This window comes from Oncorhynchus keta, chromosome 30 (genome assembly GCF_023373465.1).
Source record: "Oncorhynchus keta strain PuntledgeMale-10-30-2019 chromosome 30, Oket_V2, whole genome shotgun sequence".
NCBI lineage: Eukaryota > Metazoa > Chordata > Actinopteri > Salmoniformes > Salmonidae > Oncorhynchus > Oncorhynchus keta.
The window spans coordinates 27643618-27668746 of record NC_068450.1 but is presented as its reverse complement, the minus strand read 5'-3'; the positions used below and the strand labels follow the sequence as shown (position 1 = coordinate 27668746).

The 25129-nt window shown below is 43.0% G+C and overlaps 1 long non-coding RNA gene across 7 annotated transcripts; it reads left to right on the top strand.

Annotated features, from left to right (window-relative positions):
• The first annotated feature begins 18189 nt into the window (after positions 1-18189).
• Positions 18190-23119, top strand: LOC127913747 (uncharacterized). Of its 7 annotated transcripts, none has more exons than XR_008086636.1 (8): positions 18190-18423; positions 20012-20115; positions 20203-20306; positions 20411-20514; positions 20858-21065; positions 21156-21363; positions 22025-22128; positions 23043-23119. It is a non-coding gene; the product is annotated as an uncharacterized LOC127913747 (long non-coding RNA). The 7 variants fall into 7 exon arrangements; XR_008086632.1 differs by having other exon boundaries at positions 21104-21363; XR_008086635.1 differs by lacking the exon at positions 20012-20115 and having other exon boundaries at positions 21104-21363.
• The last annotated feature ends 2010 nt before the right edge of the window (positions 23120-25129 follow it).

Below are 25129 nucleotides of genomic sequence, written 5' to 3'. Positions count from 1 at the left end.
AAATGTGCTTTAGTCTGAATTGAATTGTTGATCATGACTGGACTCGTGTTCAGCAAGATAGAGTCAGACAATCTACAACCTAGAAGTAAGAATATATTAACATGTCTAAGTATATACATTGCAGCTGATCATTTTTCATTGTGAGACATACATACTTTCCTCCCTCTATAGACGGGTTAGTTGACAACGTCAGGAACATGATGTGTACACATTGATGTGGCTGGAAGCCTTGCTTTATGACTCTGAATGGTCATATAAGATGCTGCCATGTGAGGATTTGTAGTCGGCTCATTTCAGCTAGTTGTATCTTGTTCCAGATACCATGTATTGTTTTGAGGTGTTCTGACTGATTTCATGTCAATGCTAATATGGCAAACATTTGCTAGTTAGCTAACCAACAACTGTAACATTGTATTTGAGAGACAACAAGTACTAAATGTATTTATGTTTTCAAGACTAAATATAGTTGTCATGTTGTCAACAATCTAAGCCAACCCTGTCTATTTTGCCCCATAGTTGTGAACTTGTCAGTTTTGTTGCTAAACAACCAACCTATCTATTAAAATGATTGATTGATTGATTAATATGCTAAAAATGTATTGCAATATCATATCAATGTCATCTTACATCGTTTACACTGTGCCTACCTAGTCATCTTAATGGGTATTCTAACATCCCAGTGGTGTCTACAGTGCTGGCTCAGAGTCCCTGAAGGACGTTGTTCTTCCATAGTCTTAATTATTGAAGATGACAGATCATGTAGCATCAAAGTGCTTGTTCATGTACTTACAGTGCACTAAGTTTACTTCCTCCCCTATGATGCTGAAAATACATCTCTTTTCAAGTCTTGTGCTCACTGGGTTTGTGTAATACATCAAACTGTAGATCCCATAGAAGGTTTGCAGGATATTGATCATCACTTTAGATGCTTACATATTCATGTTGCCCTTTTTTTTGTTTTATACTTAAAAAGAGAGTAGATATTCAGTCATGTAGAGAATCTTAATGTCCTCACATGAGAAGCTAGAATTGTGTAGGCCTACTCGCATCTAAGTTGCCATATGATTGCTAATACAACAGGCAGCCCAAGCACCGGCACCAGGATCCCAACAAGATGGCCGCCTTGAAGTTCCTCGGTACCCAGCTGGAACAAGCCGATGATAGTTAATAGGAACAATAGTATCAGTATACAGAAAACATAGATGTGAACACTTTGTACACTGTTTCTTACTCACTGCCTCAGTTTTAGTAGAGTTATAGGGTGGACTTGTGTTGAGAATTAAATCACCCCTTGACCTACAGGATACAGGAAACAGCTGAATCAGTAACTTCCTCTAGCAACAGACTTCAGCTATCTTGTTAATGCATTTCATTTCTTGAGGAATAGATTAGTTGTTGTAACAAGGGAGTGGTTTTGGCTTTGTTTTGGGTTAAATTGTATAAGTGTGAGGGCATTTTCGGAGTGCGGTCTGAAAAGTGACACACTGAGTAGAACTGGCAGCGACAAGCACCCATTCTCAGTTGAAGAAGTTGGTTGAGGTTGAATGTTCTTGAAAGACATTACAGGTAAATGTAGTCAATAGCAACCAATGGCAAGTCAATTCAACTAGTCAGAATGTAAAACAATCTCATCTTCCATATTACCTGTGATATTACCTGTCAGAGCCTCTGTTGCCTGTGTTGTTGTGGTGTGTTGTTGATCATCTGACGAATAAGATGAGAACAGAGTGTTATTGAAAGTGTTACCACATTCCATTCCTAAATTCTGCCAGCCGGCACATAACCAATTCAGATGTTTGTATTCCTTGGGAACCGACTAAAAGCTAACCCTCTCCTTACCATTATTGAGTGTGGCGCATTTTACTACAGTACATTTTACTACAGTACACCCGCAATAACATCTGTTAAATCATGTATGTGACCAGTACAGCGCCACACTGTACTCTGTCGCCTCCTGCAGGTTGTTCATGGTGAAGAGCTCTCCTCCATCAATCAGATGCATCACCCTGATAAGAAGCCTATTTCTGGGGATCGTACTCACCGTAGTGGAGCTGGTAGCCTCGGATCAGCCCATTCTGGGGGTCAGCTCAAGGGACTGCATGGGGAAGGGCACAAGACAATTGAATCCAAAAAAGAGAAAGAAATTGTGTCATGTAAATGATGGCCTGGACTCAGTTACAGTTGCGATTGTAGCAAGTAAATCTTATTGTTGAATTTGAGATTTTTATCGTGTTCTGTAATGTTTATGTTAAGTCAGCACCCAAAGGGCTAGAATTTTGTTGGTCTTCCCTTACACTTCATGTTGACGTAGTGTCCCCATGAGTGACAGAACACTGAGCCAATCACTGCGCAACACTCCGTATTTTCTGCTGGCTTGCCCCACCACAGAAAGCACTGAGCTAGGCTGAAACAGCTGCTTTTTGGAGCTGCCTTACTCAAGAAATGAAAAAAGAGACCATATTTGTACGTGGCTTTGTTAACTCAATTATATCTGTCTGAGTATTGCAAGGCAGTCTGGTCTGGAGAGGGTGGGAAAATTGAGCGATTGTTTGCTTGAGGGATCAATTGAGGCCAAGAGCTCAGGTGTGTCACCTACAACAGTTAAATTAAAGTTAGGGTTATGTAGGACCTGAAAGAATTCCATTGACTCTGGTATAGTACCTTTTAAAATTCACTAGATTGCCTCCTAAGGACCTCAGTAAAAGTAGGTAGGCTATTTCCTGTTTGAGAAATGATGGTCCGAGTGGCTACTGTATCTAGGACCACGAAGGGACTCAGTTATTAAAATCTACAAGGGATGGATTGTCACGACTTCTACCGAAGTCGTTGCCTCTCCTTGTTCGGGCGGTGCTCGGCGTTCGACGTCACCGGTCTTCTAGCCATCATTGATCCTTTTTTCATTTTCCATTGGTTTTGTCTTGTCTTCCCACACACCTGTTTTCTATCCCATTCATTACCTGTTGTGTATTTAACCCTCTGTTTCCCCTCATGTCTTTGTCAGAGATTGATTTGTTGTCAGTGTAGTGTGATTGTTTGTATAGGTGCGTGTCGGGTCTCGTACCCATGTTTTGTTTGCTTGTACATTTATTGTTATGGAGCATACTCTTGGAACTTTATTAAAAGACTCCATATTTACACTCCATTTGACTCTCCTGCGCCTGACTTCCCTGCCACCTATTACACCTATGCGTGACAGGGATGCTTTAATAAATACATGGATGGATACATATACAAATTAATATATACTGTAAGTTAAGGAAGATGAAGAGATAATGTCAAAAACAATTCTAAAAAAATGTATCAAACAAAATAAATTAGTTTATTTAGCCTTTAATTAACAAGGCAAGTCAGTTAACAACAAATTCTTATTTACAATGACAACCTACCCCAGCCAAACCCGGACGACGCTGGGCCAATAACCATCTATAAGGGATCATGTATATAGATCAAAAATGAAGGAATAAAACAATGTCAAACCCAGTATTAATCAAGATGAGCATGCATATATGAAATATCAGACAACCATAGAAACTTGTCTTATTGTATGTTCTCTTTACGGTGCATCCTTCTTTAACCTCCCTAAGATCCATATTAACAAGTTCTATCCCTTCAATTCACCCTGTCTATCCGGTCAAAGCGTTCATTCAGACCAATTGGTGGAATCGCTTCTAGGTCTCTTATCCACCAACATTCCACTGCCTTTCAATGCCCACTGGTGCACCCTGAATGTGACTAAGTCTGATATGTTGAGGTAAGTGATGGGGTGGTCCTGGAAAGTGAGTGACTAGTTCTGTGTTTGATGTTGTTTCAGTCTAGTTTCTATTGTACGCTGGGTTTCTCCAATTTAGTGTTTATTACATAGCATGCAGGTAAATGTCACGTGAAGTGTTGAGTGAGAGTCTGGAACTGGAGTGTTGAGTGAGATAGAGTCTAAAACTGGAGTGGAGGTCTGGCTGTGTGTGTTGGAAATGAATGTTCTTGGTCTGAAGTAGGTCATGTGGGGTTTGGATGGTTGTGGGGGCTTAGTGCTGTATTTGGCTTGGATGATTAAGACTCTTATTCCTTCTGAATGAACCTTTCTCTAGCGGAACCCCTCGACAACATTCCGCTTAAAAGGCAGCTCATTAATTTTATTTGTATTTTTTTTGAAATACGTAACTTTCACACATTAACAAGTCCAATACAGCAAATGAAAGATAAACATCTTGTTAATCTACCCATCATGTCCGATTTAAAAAATGCTTTACAGCTAAAGCACAACAAACGATTATGTTAGGTCAGAGCCAAGTCACAAAAACACACAGCCATTTTTCCAGCCAAAGATTCACTTACCTTTGATGATCTTCATCAGAAGGCACTCCCAGGAATCCCAGTTTGACAATAAATGACTGGTGTGTTCCATAAAGTTCCATCATTTATGTCCAAATAGCCACTTGTTATTAGCGTGTTCAGCCCAGTAAAACATCTTCATTGAGGCGAGAGCATTTCATCCAGACAAAAACTCTAAAAGTTCTGTTACAGTCCTTTAGAAACATGTCAAACGATGTATGGACTCAATCGTTAGGATGTTTTTAAAATAAAATAATGTTCCAACAGGACAATTCCTGTCTTCAGAAAAGCATTGCTACGAGAGGTAGCGCGTCATGAGACCGAGTCTCTCTGCCAGACCACTGACTCAAACAGGTCTCATGAGCCCCTCCTTTATAGTAGAATCCTCATTCAACTTTCAAAAGACAGTTGACATCTAGTGGAAGCCCTAGGAAGTGCAACCTCATCCATAACTCAATGTGTACTCGGTAGGCAAAGCATTGAAAAACTACAAACCTCAGATGTCCCACTTCCTGGTTGGTTTTTCTCAGGTTTTCACCTGCCATATGAGTTCTGTTATACTCACAGACATAATTCAAACAGTTTTAGAAACTTCAGAGTGTTTTCTATCCCATACTAATAATAATTTGCATATATTAGCATCTGGGACAGAGAAGGAGGCAGTTCACGCTGGGCACGCAATTCATCCAAAAGTGAAACTGCTGCCCCCTATCCCAAAAAGGTTAAGAAATTATTCTATATGGCTGGAGACGTGTGTATTCCTTTTGGAAGAGGAATATGAAGAGGAAATGAGAAGGTTCTGGTTTTGGTTCAGAGGAGGGTCAATGTCCAAGTCTGTTTCTCTAGGGGGTTAGGGGTGGGGATGGGGTTAGGGGTAGGGATGGGGGTAGGGTTAGGAGTATGATACGAACCCAGCTTAGGTTAAGGGTTGGAAGCAGGATACAAACCCGGTTTAGGGTGAGGGTTAGTGTTAGAGTTAGGGGTGGGGGTGGGAACCCGATTCAAACCTGGGTAATGGTTAAGGTTAGACTTAGGGGCGAGAGCAGGATACACACTCAGGTTAGGGTAAGGGTTAAGGTTGGGTTCAGGGTTAAGGTCAGGAGAATGGGAAGGGGGGATTTGGCAGTTCCTCCAGAACCTCTGTCATGACAGTTGGGGTCAGAAAGAGAGATGGGCTGACTTGTGTTTTGTGAATGTGCTGGCTGAATGGGAGAGGGGGCCTCCAGTAGATGGGCATCCAGCGACGTCGCAATGGAAGAGCCTGTTGAAACCACCTCGGACGGATTACGTTGGCAGACTAGTTGTGATCGGTCGGCGGGGCTCTTTGTCAGCAGTAAAGGCTCAAGTCCAATTGGCAAAAGAGGTATTGTATCCCAAGAATTGGCTGGTGGACCTCTTTTGCTAGCCAGGAGATGGGTCTAGCTTGAGACTAGCTCTAGGCTACCTACCGACAGGGCTCCGGGCAGCCGAGCGGAAATGGAGGAAAACTCGCCTCCCTGCGGACCTGGCATCCTTTCACTCCCTCCTCTCTACATTTTCCTCCTCTGTCTCTGCTGCTAAAGCCACTTTCTACCACTCTAAATTCCAAGCATCTGCCTCTAACCCTAGGAAGCTCTTTGCCACCTTCTCCTCCCTCCTGAATCCTCCTCCCCCCCTCCTCCCTCTCTGCAGATGACTTCGTCAACCATTTTGAAAAGAAGGTCGACGACATCCGATCCTCGTTTGAAAAGTCAAACGACACCGCTGGTTCTGCTCACACTGCCCTACCCTGTGCTCTGACCTCTTTCTCCCCTCTCTCTCCAGATGAAATCTTGCGTCTTGTGACGGCCGGCCGCCCAACAACCTGCCCGCTTGACCCTATCCCCTCCTCTCTTCTCCAGACCATTTCCGGAGACCTTCTCCCTTACCTCACCTCGCTCATCAACTCATCCCTGACCGCTGGCTACGTCCCTTCCGTCTTCAAGAGAGTGAGAGTTGCACCCCTTCTGAAAAAACCTACACTCGATCCCTCCGATGTCAACAACTACAGACCAGTATCCCTTCTTTCTTTTCTCTCCAAAACTCTTGAACGTGCCGTCCTTGGCCAGCTCTCCCGCTATCTCTCTCAGAATGACCTTCTTGATCCAAATCAGTCAGGTTTCAAGACTAGTCATTCAACTGAGACTGCTCTTCTCTGTATCACGGAGGCGCTCCGCAATGCTAAAGCTAACTCTCTCTCCTCTGCTCTCATCCTTCTAGACCTATCGGCTGCCTTCGATACTGTGAACCATCAGATCCTCCTCTCCACCCTCTCCGAGTTGGGCATCTCCGGCGCGGCCCACGCTTGGATTGCGTCCTACCTGACAGGTCGCTCCTACCAGGTGGCGTGGCGAGAATCTGTCTCCTCACCACGCGCTCTCACCACTGGTGTCCCCCAGGGCTCTGTTCTAGGCCCTCTCCTATTCTCGCTATACACCAAGTCACTTGGCTCTGTCATAACCTCACATGGTCTCTCCTATCATTGCTATGCAGACGACACACAATTAATCTTCTCCTTTCCCCCTTCTGATGACCAGGTGGCGAATCGCATCTCTGCATGTCTGGCAGACATATCAGTGTGGATGACGGATCACCACCTCAAGCTGAACCTCGGCAAGACGGAGCTGCTCTTCCTCCCGGGAAGGACTGCCCGTTCCATGATCTCGCCATCACGGTTGACAACTCCATTGTGTCCTCCTCCCAGAGCGCTAAGAACCTTGGCGTGATCCTGGACAACACCCTGTCGTTCTCAACTAACATCAAGGCGGTGGCCCGTTCCTGTAGGTTCATGCTCTACAACATCCGCAGAGTACGACCCTGCCTCACACAGGAAGCGGCGCAGGTCCTAATCCAGGCACTTGTCATCTCCCGTCTGGATTACTGCAACTCGCTGTTGGCTGGGCTCCCTGCCTGTGCCATTAAACCCCTACAACTCATCCAGAACGCCGCAGCCCGTCTGGTGTTCAACCTTCCCAAGTTCTCTCACGTCACCCCGCTCCTCCGCTCTCTCCACTGGCTTCCAGTTGAAGCTCGCATCCGTTACAAGACCATGGTGCTTGCCTACGGAGCTGTGAGGGGAACGGCACCTCAGTACCTCCAGGCTCTGATCAGGCCCTACACCCAAACAAGGGCACTGCGTTCATCCACCTCTGGCCTGCTCGCCTCCCTACCACTGAGGAAGTACAGTTCCCGCTCAGCCCAGTCAAAACTGTTCGCTGCTCTGGCCCCCCAATGGTGGAACAAACTCCCTCACGACGCCAGGACAGCGGAGTCAATCACCACCTTCCGGAGACACCTGGGATACCTAGGATAGGATAAAGTAATCCTTCTCACCCCCCCCCCTTAAAAGATTTAGATGCACTATTGTAAAGTGGCTGTTCCACTGGATGTCATAAGGTGAATGCACCAATTTGTAAGTCGCTCTGGATAAGAGCGTCTGCTAAATGACTTAAATGTAATGTAAATGTACCTGGTGCTTGCTTCGGGACAGAGACGTTAGCCAGGAGTAGCCACTTGGATTGCAGCTAACTAGCTGCGATGATCAGATGTAAATGTCCAGAGCTTGCACTAGGAATCCGGAGATGTGGTAGAGAAACATTAGTCCGATACGCTCTGGGTTGATATTGCGCTGTGCAGACTGGCAGGTATTGACCGAGCTGAGGCTGGCTGGTGTCAGAGTTAACGGTGAAGACCGCTAGCAGTGGCTAACTGACTACTAGCTAGTAGCTAGTTGGCTGGCTAGCTTCTGATGGGAGTCTGGTTCTAAAGTGAAAAAAAAACAGCAGATTGGGTGAGGCGGGTTGCAGGAGAGTATGTTCAGTCCAGAGATGGAAAGTGAGATTAAAATATATACAAAATATATCTGAACAAAATGAGGAAAACGATTATTTACACGGGACAAGACAGGACAAGACAAAACACACATCCGACTGCTACACCATCTTGCTGCTACACATTCCTCCTGTGTTAGAGTACTATGTGTACTCGTACATAAACAAGTACTTGAGGAAATCTACATGTCAAATTCTGTACTTAGAAAAAAATTAATCCATACTGTATGTTGATCCCAACGTCTCAAAAGTCACAGTAGCCTTGTGGTTAAAATAGCTCAGTGTTTAGGTTTCAATTGAGCTCAAACACAATCCCTGAGTTCTTCAATATTCCTATTGTAACAGTATCCACAGTCAAATTAGTGTCTGTATTTACCTCTGGCTTTCAGAAAGTTACATTTATTTTGGGGGGGAAAATAACTAGGGGTCTGGGTTGTTTTGTGTTGAGAGGGGAAATCAGTAGCTAGTTAGCTGGCTAGCTTCTAATGGGGGTTCCGGTTCTAAAGTATAAAACAGCAGATTGGGTGAGGAGGGTTGCAGGAGAGTATGTTCAGTCCAGAGATGGAAATTGAGATTAAAATATATACAAAATATACAGTATACAAAGAAAACAATATAAACACAGGACAGGACGGGACAAGACAAAATCCCACATCCGACTACTACATCTTTTAAAATAAATAATGTATTTCATGTACATACTACCTTAATTAGCCTGACTAACAGGTGCCACCTCACATTGGCTACCCAGACTATCTGCATTGTGTCCCATCACCCGCCAACCCATCTTTTACGCTACTGCTACTCTCTGTTTATCATATATGCATAGTCACTTTAACCATACCTACATGTACATGCTATGTCAATAAGCCCGACTAACCGGTGCGTGTATATAGCCTCGCTACTGTTATTATTCACTATCTTTCTACTGTTGTTTTTTTATTTCCTTACTTATCTGTTGTTCATACCTATTTTTTACTTAGAAATAGTTGGTTAGGGCCTGTAAGTAAGCATTTCACTGTAAGGTCTACCTACACCTTTTGTATTCGGTGCACGTGACAAATAAACTTTGATTTGATTCGTGATTTGACTATACCTTTAAATGTATATTTGGGATGATAGCTGTGTTTATAGAGTAAAGTATGTGCATCTGTTGGTTTGAAATAAACTTTAGAGAGTAATGTTGTTGTGTGAAATGTGTTGTGGGGTATCTCCAGAAGGAATGGGCGATATGTGTGGATGTGACCATTAATGACTAAGGTTTAGTTTCTGGTCTGGGGAAAGGTGTGAGTGGTTAATAATGTGGACGTAGGTAATTGCAATGGGAAAAGTGTCTCTGGCTTCCTTGTGCAATCTGATTGATTGAAGTTTTGTACAGGTCATTATCCTTATTGTTTATGCCCACGAGAGAACCACTGTGCAGGTATCTAAGTGAACCAGTGTTTTCTCCAGGACCTATGTGAAATGGTAAGAATTTTCACCGGGGTAGCTGTCGTCTTGTATGTTTCGGTTGTGGAATGGAGGGATTCTGTTCACATTGGAGTCTCCCAACACCAGTATCGGTTTGTTTCCCTGGATATTCTAATCCAGCATCTTGCATTATGGTCTGTCTTTCTGATGCAATGGTTTCTGTAGGGTTGATGCTGAGGTTGTGGCTGAGGCAGGTGTATTGAGGAACCAGTTGTATAGCAGTCTCAGAATGGCAGTGGCATGGTTTCTTTTAGGGAGGGCTCAGATTTGGTATTTTTGGAATGTTGCCCATTGTTTGGCCCATCAATCTTCATTTGCCCCTGCAGCTGCCCGGTCCTAGTCATAACCCCTGATTTGGAGCCTCCTGTTGGTGAGAAAGATAAGGGGGAAATCCTGTCCAAGGTTTTAACTGAAACATTGCTATATTTTAACAACTTGGTAGTAGGAGTGCTGACTGGGGGGTTGGGAGTTATTGCTGTCACACCAAGGGTTTCTGTCTGCAGGCCCTTTGGTGGGGTTTGAGTTACGGTTCTCTCTCTCGGTGGAAGATTGTGTCTGACGAGGAAAATACTGAGGAGTGGGGTTCTGGGTTGAAGAGCGCTGGACAAGGGCAGGGTGTGGCCCCACGAAAGTGACCAATTTTAAGAGGCCTGGAGGCTTGCTAGAAAGGGAGCTTGGGTAGAGGAGGGAAATCCGCTGATGAGGAGGGAGTTCGGGCTGAGGCGATGGGTAGAGATATCAACTGTGGTTGGTCCTGGGCTTAGGCCAATGTGGTTGTTGGCTGTGGGGAGGCTGAGGATGAGGGGAAGGGGGGTCTCTGATGGGGTAAGAGAGGGTAGCCCTAGAGGGTTGTCTGTGACGAGTTTTGAGGGAGAGGTTCAGAAATATTTCAACTGTGGTAAAGGTGGTGTTTGTGTATCTCTTCTGGGCCCAGCCCACAGCTACACCAAAAGTATGTTGATACCTCATTGAAAATCTCAGTCTAAAATCATGGGGATTAATATGGAGTTGGTCCCCACCTTTGGTGACATAACAGCCTCCACTCTTCTGGGAAGGCTTTCCACTAGAAGTTGGAACATTGCTGCAGGGACTTTTATTTATTTTACCTTAAGTTAGCTAGGAATGTCAGTTAAGAACAAATTCTTATTTACAATGACAGCCTACCCCGGCCAAACCTGGACAACGCTGGGCCAATTGTGCGCCGCCCTATGGGACTCCCAAGGGGAGGAGAGGGTGTGGGGAGAGAAGTTGGGGTGGGGAGTGTGTAAGGCCTTCTAAATGTATTTCTTCTATATACATTTTAATCTGTTTCTTCCTGTTGTGAGTTTAATGCTTTTTTTAAATGAGTGAAACCATTACCATGTCTATTAAGAGATTAGATAATTGTAGGGTTAGGACTAGGGTTGAGGTTATTGTAGGGTTAGGACTAGGACTAGTGTTGAGGTTATTGTAGGGTTAGGACTAGGACTAGGGTTGAGGTTATTGTAGGGTTAGGACTAGGACTAGGGTTGAGGTTATTGTAGGGTTAGGACAAGGGTTTATTGAGGTTATTGTAGGGTTAGGACTAGGACTAGGGGTTAGACTAAGACTAGGGTTGATATTGTAGGGTTAGGACAAGGGTTGAGGTTATTGTAGGGTTAGGACTAGGACTAGGGTTGAGGTTATTGTAGGGTAAGGACAAGGGTTGAGGTTGAGGTTATTGTAGGGTTAGGACTAGGACTAGGGTTGAGGTTATTGTAGGGTTAGGACTAGGACAAGGGTTGAGGTTAGGTTGTAGGGTTAGGACTAGGACTAGGGTTGAGGTTATTGGACAAGGGTTGAGGGTTAGGACTAGGGTTGAGGTTATTGTAGGGTTAGGACTAGGGTTGAGGTTATTGTAGGGTTAGGACTAGGAGGTAGGGTTGAGGGGTTGAGGTTATTGTAGGGTTAGGACTAGGGTTGAGGTTATTGTAGGGTTAGGACTAGGGTTGAGGTTATTGTAGGGTTAGGACTAGGGTTGAGGTTATTGTAGGGTTAGGACTAGGGTTGAGGTTATTGTAGGGTTAGGACTAGGACTAGGGTTGAGGTTATTGTAGGGTACTAGGACTAGGGTTGAGGTTATTGTAGGGTTAGGACTAGGGGTTGAGGTTATTGTAGGGTTAGGACTAGGACTAGGGTTGAGGTTATTGTAGGGTTAGGACTAGGACTAGGGTTGAGGTTATTGTAGGGTTAGGACAAGGGTTGAGGTTATTGTAGGGTTAGGACTAGGGTTGAGGTTATTGTAGGGTTAGGACTAGGGTTGAGGTTATTGTAGGGTTAGGACTAGGACAAGGGTTGAGGTTATTGTAGGGTTAGGACTAGGGTTGAGGTTATTGTAGGGTTAGGACTAGGGTTGAGGTTATTGTAGGGTTAGGACTAAGGGTTAGGACTTAGGACACTAGGGTTGAGGTTATTGTAGGGTTAGGACTAGGAGGTTATTGTAGGGTTAGACTAAGACTAGGGTTGATTGTAGGGTTAGGACAGGGTTGAGGTTACAAGGGTTGAGGTTATTGTAGGGTTAGGACTAGGACTAGGGTTGAGGTTATTGTAGGGTTAGGACAAGGGTTGAGGTTATTGTAGGGTTGAGGTTATTGTAGGGTTAGGACAGGACTAGGGTTGAGGTTATTGTAGGGTTAGGACTAGGACAAGGGTTGAGGTTATTGTAGGGTTAGGACTAGGACTAGGGTTGAGGTTATTGTAGGGTTAGGACTAGGGTTGAGGTTATTGTAGGGTTAGGACTAGGACTAGGGTTGAGGTTATTGTAGGGTTAGGACTAGGACTAGGGTTGAGGTTATTGTAGGGTTAGGACAAGGGTTGAGGTTATTGTAGGGTTAGGACTAGGGTTGAGGTTATTGTAGGGTTAGGACTAGGGTTGAGGTTATTGTAGGGTTAGGACTAGGGTTGAGGTTATTGTAGGGTTAGGACTAGGACAAGGGTTGAGGTTATTGTAGGGTTAGGACTAGGACTAGGGTTGAGGTTATTGTAGGGTTAGGACTAGGGTTGAGGTTATTGTAGGGTTAGGACAAGGGTTGAGGTTATTGTAGGGTTAGGACTAGGACTAGGGTTATTGAGGTTATTGTAGGGTTGAGGTTATTGTAGGGTTAGGACTAGGACTAGGGTTGAGGTTATTGTAGGGTTAGGACTAGGACTAGGGTTGAGGTTATTGTAGGGTTAGGACTAAGACTAGGGTTGAGGTTATTGTAGGGTTAGGACTAGGACTAGGGTTGAGGTAGGGTTAGGACAGGGTTGAGGTTATTGTAGGGGCTAAGGACAGGAGGGTTGAGGTTATTGTGTAGGGTTAGGACTAGGACTAGGGTTGAGGTTATTGTAGGGTTAGGACAGGACTCGGGTTGAGGTTATTGTAGGGTTAGGACTAGGACTAGGGTTGAGGTTATTGTAGGGTTAGGACAAGGGTTGAGGTTATTGTAGGGTTAGGACTAGGACTAGGGTTATCGTAGGGTGGACTAGGGAGGTTATTGTAGGGTTAGGACTAGGACTCGGGTTGAGGTTATTGTAGGGTTAGGACAAGGGTTGAGGGTTATTGTAGGTTAGGACTAGGGTTGAGGTTATTGTAGGGTTAGGACTAGGACTAGGGTTGAGGTTATTGTAGGGTTAGGACTAGGACTAGGGTTAGGACTAAGACTAGGGTTGAGGTTATTGTAGGGTTAGGACTAGGACTAGGGTTGAGGTTATTGTAGGGTTAGGACTAGGGGTTATTGTAGGGTTAGGACTAGGACTAGGGTTGAGGTTATTGTAGGGTTAGGACAAGGGTTGAGGTTATTGTACAGGACTAGGGTTGAGGTTATTGTAGGGTTAGGACTAGGACTAGGGTTGAGGTTATTGTAGGGTAAGGACAAGGACTCGGGTTGAGGTTATTGTAGGGTTAGGACTAGGGTTGAGGTTATTGTTAGGGTTAGGTTACTAGGACTAGGGTTGAGGTTATTGTAGGGTTAGGACTAGGACTAGGGTTGAGGTTATTGTAGGGTTAGGACAAGGGTTGAGGTTATTGTAGGGTTAGGACTAGGACTAGGGTTGAGGTTATTGTAGGGTAAGGACTAGGACTAGGGAGGTTATTGTAGGGTTAGGACTAGGACTGGGTTGAGGTTAGGGGACTAAGACTAGGGTTGAGGTTATTGTAGGGCTAGGACTAGGGTTGAGGTTATTGTAGGGTTAGGACAAGGGTTGAGGTTATTGTAGGGTTAGGACTAGGGTTGAGGTTATTGTAGGGTTAGGACAAGGGTTGAGGTTATTGTAGGGTTAGGACTAGGGTTGAGGTTATTGTAGGGTTAGGACTAGGGTTGAGGTTATTGTAGGGTTAGGACTAGGGTTGAGGTTATTGTAGGGTTAGGACTAGGGTTGAGGTTATTGTAGGGTTAGGACTAGGACAAGGGTTGAGGTTATTGTGGAACTAGGGTTAGGGTTAGGGTTGAGGTTATTGAGGACTAGGGTTAGGGTTAGGGGGTTAGGGTTGAGGTTATTGTGGAACTAGGGTTGGGGTTAGGGTTAGGGGTTATTGTAGGGTTAGACTAAGACTAGGTTGAGGTTGTGGAACTTAGGGTTAAGGGTTGAGGTTATTGTTGAGGACTAGGGTTATTGTGGAACTAGGGTTAGGGTTAGAGTTGAGGTTATTGTAGGACTAGGGTTAGGGTTAGGGTTGAGGTTATTGTGGGACTGGGGTTGGGGTTAGGGTTGAGGGTTATTGTGGACTAGGGTTAGGGTTGAGGTTATTGTAGGACAAGGGTTAGGTTTGAGGTTATTGTGGACTTAGGGTTAGGGCTTGAGGTTATTGTAGGACTGGGGTTAGGGTTGAGGTTATCGTAGGACTAGGGTTAGGAATGAGGTTATTGTAGGACTAGGGTTAGGGTTGAGGTTATTGTGGAACTAGGGTTAGGGTTGGGGTTATCGTGGGAATAGGGTTAGGAATGAGGTTATCGTGGGAATAGGGTTAGGAATGAGGTTATTGTAGGAATAGGGTTGGGAATGAGGTTATGGTAGGAATAGGGTTAGGAATGAGGTTATGGTAGAACTAAGGTTAAGGTTGAGGTTATGGTAGGGTTTAGGTTATGGTAGGGTTAGGGTTAGGGTTGAGGTTGAGGTTATTGTGGAACTAGGGTTAGGGTTAAGGTTGAGGTTATGGTAGGAATAGGGTTAGGGATGAGGTTATGGTAGAACTAGGGTTAGGGTTGAGGTTATGGTAGGGTTTAGGTTATGGTAGGGTTAGGGTTAGGGTTAGGGTTAGGGTTAGGCTTGAGGTTCGGGTTAGGGTTGAGGTTATGGTAGGACTAGGGTTAGGGTTGAGGTTATGGTAGAGTTAGTGTTAGGGTTGAGGTTATGGTAGGGTTAGTGTTAGGATTGAGGTTATGGTAGAGTTAGTGTTGAGGTTGAGGTTATTGTAGGACTAGGGTTGAGGTTATGTTAGGGGTAGGGTTGAGGTTATGGTTGGACTAGGGTTAAGATTGAGGTTATGGTTGGACTAGGGTTAAGATTGAGGGTTAGGGTTAGGGTTAGGGTTAGGGTTATGGTTGGACTAGACTAGGGTTGAGGTTGAGGTTATGGTAGAGTTAGGGTTAAGGTTGTGGTAGGGTTAGGGTTAGGAATGAGGTTATTGGTAGAACTAGGGATAAGGTTCGGGTTAGAGGCACTGCTCTGCGGCTGACCTTATGGTATATTCTACTGAATCCTTAGGAGAAATAATCACAGCTATAACAACCTTGTTTCAGAAGTGAAAGTCCCTACATACACATTTACAATGTATATAACTTTGGCTTCTTCTTTCAAATATCAGACATAAATATGTGGGAAGCCTGACCACACAACAACAACACAGTTTATCAAGTGTAGGTCTATGTGTTCCCATAGAATATCTCCAAAAGAGATTCAACCAGATCCGCTTTAGCCGACATCCGCATAGTGGTTGTTTTGATGGTGTCAGAGGTGGAACTGAGCGAGAGCTGTCAAATCCACAAGCAGCTCCTGGCAGTATACCTAAAGCAGACATTGCCAGATACATCCCATTTAGTGAACACTGGAATGTGAGATGTCATCTACACCTCGATTGGGCTGATAGATATCCTCATTATTTCATTGAATGATTTTCAATTAGAGCGTCATTATTTATATTTAGCCTACAATTTCTCGATCTGAACTTCTAATGCAATTTGGAGGGATGTGGCTTCTTGACAATGATCAAGAGCAGCTGCTCGTCGATTTGACTGCCTCCAACGCAGTAACACCTCCGACATCAGCTGCATAGTCATCCATAGCCGGTTAACATTTGACATGATTGAATCTAGGCCTTACTGTAGTTTGATCTTGTTGCTGCTGCCACCTTTATTCGTACCACTTATAACCACTAGATGGCAGTATCTACAAAGCCCCAAAGAAGGAGCCAGATTTTTTATTTATTTTTTATTTCACCTTTATTTAACCAGGTAGGCTAGTTGAGAACAAGTTCTCATTTGCAACTGCGACCTGGCCAAGATAAAGCATAGCAATGTGAACAGACAACACAGAGTTACACATGGAGTAAACAATTAACAAGTCAATAACACAGTAGAAAAAAATGGGCAGTCTATATACAATGTGTGCAAAAGGCATGAGGAGGTAGGCGAATAATACAATTTTGCAGATTAACACTGGATAAATGATGATAAAGGTAGATCAAAGAGCAGAAAAGTCAGTATAAAAACAGTACAGGTAGAGATATTGTAACTGGAAGGTTGTGAGTTCAAACCCCCGAGCTGAGAAAAATCTGTAAATAAAAAATAAAATATGTTCTTAACAGTATAAAAACAGTATGGGAATGAGGTAGGTGAAAATGGGTGGGCTATTTACCAATAGACTATGTACAGCTGCAGCGATCGGTTAGCTGCTCGGATAGATGATGTTTGAAGTTGGTGAGTGAGATAAAAGTCTCCAACTTCAGCGATTTTTGCAGTTCGTTCCAGTCACAGGCAGCAGAGTACTGGAACGAAAGGCGGCCAAATGAGGTGTTGGCTTTAGGGATGATCAGTGAGATACACCTGCTGGAGCGCGTGCTACGGATGGGTGTTGCCATCGTGACCAGTGAACTGAGATAAGGCGAAGCTTTACCTAGCATGGACTTGTAGATGACCTGGAGCCAGTGGGTCTGGCTGAGGGGAAGATGAGGGGAAGACAGGAGACTATCACAGTACCTTGATAGCAAACATGATGGCAAACAAGAATATCTTAATGTGAGCGTAAAAGATTATGATTCATAGGATTTAAATCCATCACAATTACAAATAGATTTAGAATAGGCCAACAGCACAGTAGATTTAGAATAGGCCACCACCACAGTAGATTTAGAAAAGGCCAACACCACAGTAGATTTAGAATAGTCCAACACCACAGTAGATTTAGAATAGGCCAACACCACAGTAGATTTAGAATAGGCCAACGCCACAGTAGATTTAGAATAGGCCAACGCCACAGTAGATTTAGAATAGGCCAACACAACAGTAGATTTAGAATAGGCCACCAACAACACCACAGTAGATTTAGAACAGGACACCAACGAGATTTAGAATAGGCACCACCACAGTAGATTTAGAATAGGCCACCAACAACACCACAGTAGATTTAGAATAGGCCACCAACAACACCACAGTAGATTTAGAATAGGCCAACACTACAGTAGATTTAGAATAGGCCAACACCACAGTAGATTTAGAATAGGCCAACACCACAGTAGATTTAGAATAGGCCAACGCCACAGTAGATTTAGAATAGGCCAACACCACAGTAGATTTAGAATAGTCCAACAGCACAGTAGATTTAGAATAGGCCAACACCACAGCCACAGTAGATTTAGAATAGGCCAACGCCACAGTAGATTTACAATAGGCCAACACCACAGTAGATTTAGAATAGTCCAACAGCACAGTAGATTTAGAATAGGCCAAACGCCACAGTAGATTTAGAATAGGCCAACGCCACAGTAGATTTAGAATAGGCCAACACCACAGTAGATTTAGAATAGGCCAACACCACAGTAGATTTAGAATAGGCCAACAGCACAGTAGATTTAGAACAGGCCACCAACAACACCACAGTAGATTTAGAATAGGCCAACAACACCACAGTAGATTTAGAATAGGCCAACGCACCACAGTAGATTTAGAATAGGCCAACACCACAGTAGATTTAGAATAGTCCAACAGCACAGTAGATTTAGAATTCACCAACAACACCAATGTTTAGGACATAAGCTGTAACTAGAAGGTAGAGAATCACCAACAACACCAATGTAGAGACATAAGCTGTAACTAGAAGGTAGGTAGATCACCAACAACACCAATGTAGATTTAGAGGACATAAGCTGTAACAGTAGATTTAGAATAGAGAATCACCAACAACACCAATGTTTAGAGGACATAAGCTGTAACTAGAAGGTAGAGAATCACCAACAACACCAATGTAGGACATAAGCTGTAGAAGGTAGGAACCAACAACACCAATGTAGGACATTGTAGAAGGTAGAGAATCACCAACAACACCAATGTGGAGGACATAAGCTGTAACTAGAAGGTAGAGAATCACCAACAACACCAATGTAGAGGACATAAGCTGTAACTAGAAGGTAGAGAATCACCAACAACACCAATGTAGAGGACATAAGCTGTAACTAGAAGGTAGAGAATCACCAACAACACCAATGTGGAGGACATAAGCTGTAACTAGAAGGTAGAGAATCACCAACAACACCAATGTGGAGGACATAAGCTGTAACTAGAAGGTAGAGAATCACCAACAACACCAATGTGGAGGACATAAGAACTAGGGTAGAGAATCACCAACAACACCACATGTAGAAGGACATAGAATAGAAGGTAGAGACCAACAACACCAATGTTTAGAATTGGACATAAGAACTGTAACTAGAAGGTTTAGAATCACCAACAACACCAATGTAGAGGACATAAGCTGTAACTAGAAGGTAGAGAATCACCAACAACACCAATGTGGAGGACATAAGCTGTAACTAGAAGGATTTAGAGAATCACCAACAACACCAATGTAGGACATAAGCTGTAACTAGAAGGTAGAGAATCACCAACAACACCAATGTAGAGGACATAAGCTGTAACTAGAAGGTAGAGAATCACCAACAACACCAATGTAGAGGACATAAGCTGTAACTAGAAGGTAGAGAATCACCAACAACACCAATGTAGAGAATAAGCTGTAACCAACAACACACAATGTTTAGGACATAAGCTGTAACTAGAAGGTAGAGAATCACCAACAACACCAATGTAGAGGACATAAGCTGTAACTAGAAGGTAGAGAATCACCAACAACACCAATGTGGAGGACATAAGCTGTAACTAGAAGGTAGAAATCACCAACAACACCAATGTAACACCAGGAGTGGAGATGTAACTAGAAGGTAGAGAATCACCAACAACACCAATTTAGAATCACCAACAACACCAATGACATAAGCTGTAACTAGAAGGTAGAGAATCACCAACAACACCAATGTTTAGAGGACATAAGCTGTAACTAGAAGGTAGAGAATCACCAACAACACCAAGTAGAGGACATAAGCTGTAACTAGAAGGTAACAGAATCACCAACAACACCAATGTAGAGGACATAAGCTGTAACTAGAAGGTAGAGAATCACCAACAACACCAATGTGGAGGACATAAGCTGTAACTAGAAGGTAGAGAATCACCAACAACACCAATGTAGAGGACATAAGCTGTAACTAGAAGGTAGAGAATCACCAACAACACCAATGTAGAGGACATAAGCTGTAACTAGAAGGTAGAGAATCACCAACAACACCAATGATTTAGAGGACATAAGCTGTAACTAGAAGGTATTTAGAATCCACCAACAACAACACTAAAGTAGATTTAGAATCAGGCACCAACACCACAGTAGATTTAGAAGGTAGAGAATCACCAACAACACCAATGTAGAGGACATAAGCTGTAACTAGAAGGTAGAGAATCACCAACAACACCAATGTAGGACATAAGCTGTAACTAGAAGGTAGAGAATCACCAACAACACCAATGTGATTTAGAATATAAGCTGTAACTAGAAGGTAGATTTAGAATCACCAACAACACCAATGTGATTTAGACATAAGCTGTAACTAGAAGGTAGAGAATCACCAACAACACCAATGTAGATTTAGAATAGGCTGTAACTAGAAGGTAGAGAATCACCAACAACACCAATGTTTAGGACATAAGCTGTAACTAGAAGGTAGAGAATCACCAACAACACCAATGTGGAGGACATTTGTAACTAGAAGGTAGAGAATCACCAACAACACCAATAGATTTAGAATAAGCTGTAACTAGAAGGTAGAGAATCACCAACAACACCAATGTGGAGGACATAAGCTGTAACTAGAAGGTAGAGAATCACCAACAACACCAATGTGGAGGACATAAGCTGTAACTAGAAGGTAGAGAAACAACACCAATGTGTAGGACATAGCTAGATTTAACTAGACACCAACAACACTGTAGAGGACATAAGCTGTAACTAGAAGGTAGAGAATCACCAACAACACCAATGTGGAGGACATAAGCTGTAACTAGAAGGTAGAGAATCACCAACAACACCAATGTGGAGGACATAAGCTGTAACTAGAAGGTAGAGAATCACCAACAACACCAATGTAGAGGACATAAGCTGTAACTAGAAGGTAGAGAATCACCAACAACACCAATGTAGAGGACATAAGCTGTAACTAGAAGGTAGAGAATCACCAACAACACCAATGTGGAGGACATAAGCTGTAACTAGAAGGTAGAGAATCACCAACAACACCAATGTGGAGGACATAAGCTGTAACTAGAAGGTAGAGAATCACCAACAACACCAATGTAGAGGACATAAGCTGTAACTAGAAGGTAGAGAATCACCAACAACACCAATGTTTAGGACATAAGCTAGAAGGTAGAGAATCACCAACTAACACCAAGTAGAATCACAACAACACCAATGTGGAGGACATAAGCTGTAACTAGAAGGTAGAGAATCACCAACAACACCAATGTAGAGGACATAAGCTGTAACTAGAAGGTAGAGAATCACCAACAACACCAATGTAAGCTGTAACTAGAGGACACCAACTGTACCACTAGAAGAAGTAGAGAATCACCAACAACACCAATGTGGAGGACATAAGCTGTAACTAGAAGGTAGAGAATCACCAACAACACCAATGTGGAGGACATAAGCTGTAACTAGAAGGTAGAGAATCACCAACAACACCAATGTGGAGGACATAAGCTGTAACTAGAAGGTAGAGAATCACCAACAACACCAATGTGGAGGACATAAGCTGTAACTAGAAGGTAGAGAATCACCAACAACACCAATGTGGAGGACATAAGCTGTAACTAGAAGGTAGAGAATCACCAGAGGACATAAGCTGTAACTAGAAGGTAGAGAATCACCAACAACACCAATGTGGAGGACATAAGCTGTAACTAGAAGGTAGAGAATCACCAACAACACCAATGTGGAGGACATAAGCTGTAACTAGAAGGTAGAGAATCACCAACAACACCAATGTGGAGGACATAAGCTGTAACTAGAAGGTAGAGAATCACCAACAACACCAATGTGGAGGACATAAGCTGTAACTAGAAGGTAGAGAATCACCAACAACACCAATGTGGAGGACATAAGCTGTAACTAGAAGGTAGAGAATCACCAACAACACCAATGTAGAGGACATAAGCTGTAACTAGAAGGTAGAGAATCACCAACAACACCAATGTAGAGGACATAAGCTGTAACTAGAAGGTAGAGAATCACCAACAACACCAATGTGGAGGACATAAGCTGTAACTAGAAGGTAGAGAATCACCAACAACACCAATGTAGAGGAATAGAAGGTAACTACCAACAACACCAATGTAGGAGGACATAAGCTGTAAGGTAGAGAATCACCAACAACACCAATGTTTAGGACATAAGCTGTAACTAGAAGGTAGAGAATCACCAACAACACCAATGTAGAGGACATAAGCTGTAACTAGAAGGTAGAGAATCCACCAACAATGTAGGAGGACACCAGCTGTAACTTAGAAGGTAGAGAATCACCAACAACACCAATTTAGAGGACATAAGCTGTAACTAGATTTAGAATAGAATCACCAACAACACCAATGTTTAGGACATAAGCTGTAACTAGAAGGTAGAGAATCACCAACAACACCAATGTGGAGGACATAAGCTGTAACTAGAAGGTTTCAGAAAAGGTCAGAGCCAACAACACCAATGATTTAGACATAAGCTGTAACTAGAAGGAGAGAATCACCAACAACACCAATGTGGAGGACATAAGCTGTAACTAGAAGGTAGAGAATCACCAACAACACCAATGTGGAGGACATAAGCTGTAACTAGAAGGTAGAGAATCACCAACAACACCAATGTGGAGGACATAAGCTGTAACTAGAAGGTAGAGAAACACCAACAACAGTAGAATTTAGAGGACCAACACCAAGTAGATTTAGAATAGGCCACACCACAGTAGATTTAGAATAGGCCAACAACACTGTAACTAGAAGATTTAGAATCACCAACAACACCAATGTAGAGGACATAAGCTGTAACTAGAAGGTAGAGAATCACCAACAACACCAATGTTAGGACATAAGCTGTAACTAGAAGGTAGATTCAATAGGCCAACAACACCAATGTAGAGGACATAAGCTGTAACTAGAAGATTTAGAATCACCCAACACCAATGTGGAGGACACAGTAAGCTGTAACTAGAAGGTAGAGAATCACCAACAACACCAATGTAGGAGAATAGAGAATCATAGATTGTAACTAGAAGGTAGAGAATCACCAACAACACCAAGTAGAGGACATAAGCTGTAACTAGAAGGTAGAGAATCACCAACCAACACAATGTGGAGGACATAAGCTGTAACTAGAAGGTAGAGAATCACCAACAACACCAATGTAGAGGACATAAGCTGTAACTAGAAGGTAGAGAATCAGGCCACCAAATGTGGACACATAACCCTAAGTGATAACTAGAAGGTAACAGAATCACCAACAACACCAATGTAGAGGACATAAGCTGTAACTAGAAGGTAGAGAATCACCAACAACACCAATGATTTAGGACATAAGCTGTAACTAGAAGGTAGAGAATCACCAACAACCACAGTAGATTTGAATAGGACATAAGCTGTAACTAGAAGGTAGAGAATCACCAACAACACCAATGTAGAGGACATAAGCTGTAACTAGAAGGAAGAGAATCACCAACAACACCAATGTTTAGAGGACATAAGCTGTAACTAGAAGGTAGAGAGAATCACCAACAACACCAATGTAGAGGACATAAGCTGTAACTAGAAGGTAGAGAATCACCAACAACACCAATGTGGAGGACATAAGCTGTAACTAGAAGGTAGAGAATCACCAACAACACCAATGTTTAGGACATACCAGCTGTAACCACAGTAGATTTAGAATCACCAACAACACCAATGTGGAGGACATAAGCTGTAAAGACTGACAAACAACACCAGAATTAGAGAATCACCAACAACACCACAGTAGATTTAGAGGTAGAGACACCACAACACCAGATTTAGAACAGGACATAAGCTGTAACTAGAAGGTAGAGAATCACCAACAACACAATGTGGAGGACATAGCTGTAACTAGAAGGTAGAGAATCACCAACAACACCAATGTAGAGGACATAAGCTGTAACTAGAAGGTAGAGAATCACCAACAACACCAATGTGGAGGACATAAGCTGTAACTAGAAGGTAGATAGAATCACCAACAACACCAATGTGGAGGACATAAGATGTAACTAGAAGGTAGAGAATCCCAACAACACAGTAGATGTAGAGGACATAAGCACAGTAACTAGAAGGTAGAGAATCACCAACAACACCAATGTAGATTAAGCTAGAATAGAGAATCACCAACAACACCAAGTAGACTTAGACTGTAACTAGACCACAGTAGAGAATCACCAACAACACCAATGTAGAGAACATAACACTGTAACTAGAAGACTTAGAATCACCAACAACACCAAGTAGATTTAGAACAGGCCAACCAAGCTGTAACAACACCAATGAAGAAGAGAATCACCAACAACACCAATGATTTAGGACATAAGCTGTAACTAGAAGGCAGAGAATCACCAACAACACCAATGTGGAGGACAGTAGCTGTAACTAGAAGGTAGAGAATCACCAACAACACCACAGTAGATTTAGAGGCCATAAGCTGTAACTAGAAGGTAGAGAATCACCAACAACACAGTAGAGGACATAAGCTGTAACTAGAAGGTAGATTTAGAATCACCAACAACACCAATTTAGAGGACATAAGCTGTAACTAGAAGGTAGATTTAGAATCACCAACAACACCAAGTAGACATAAGCTTAACTAGAAGGTAGAGAATCACCAACAACACCAATGTTTAGACATAAGCCAACACCAATGCCACAGTAGATTTAGAACAGGACACCAATGTGGACCACATAAGCTGTAACTAGAAGGTAGAGAATCACCAACAACACCACAGTAGATTTAGGACATAAGCTGTAACTAGAAGGATTTAGAATCAGGCCAACAACACCAGATTTATAATAGGACATACCTGTAGACTTAGAAGGTAGAGCCACCAACAACACCACAGTAGATTTAGAACATAAGCTGTAACAGACAGGTAGAGAATCACCAACAACACCACAGTAGGACATAAGCTTTAGAAGGTAGACACAACAACACCAATGTTTAGAGGACATAACCCTTGCTACAGTAGATTTAGAATCACCAACCAACACCAAGTAGATTTAGAATAGGCCAACAGACAGGTAGAGAATCACCAACAACACCAATGTGGAGGACCAACAGCTGTAATTTAGAATAGGCATCACCAACAACACCACAGTAGATTTAGAATAGGCCAACAGAACAGTAGATTTAGAATCACCAACAACAGTAGATTTAGAATAGGCCACCAACAACACCACAGTAGATTTAGAGAATAACAACACCAGATTTAGAATAGCTGTACACCACAGGAAGAGAATCTAGACCACAGGCCACCAACTAGACACCACAGTAGATTTAGAACAGGCACCAACAACACCAATGTAGATTTAGACATAAGCTGTAACTAGCAGGTAGTAGATTCAGGCCAACCAATGTGGACCACTGTAACTAGAATAGGCCAACAGCCACAGTAGATTTAGAATAGGCCACCAACAACACCAGAGATCACCAACAACACCAAGTAGATTTAGAATAGGCCAACAGCATAGAAGATTTAGACCACTTCAACACCAAGTAGATTTAGAACTCATAAGCTGTAACTACAAGGTAGAGAATCAACAACCCACAGTAGATTTAGAATAGGCCAACTAGAAGGTAGAATCCACCAACAACACCAATGTGGAGACATAAATAGGCCTGTA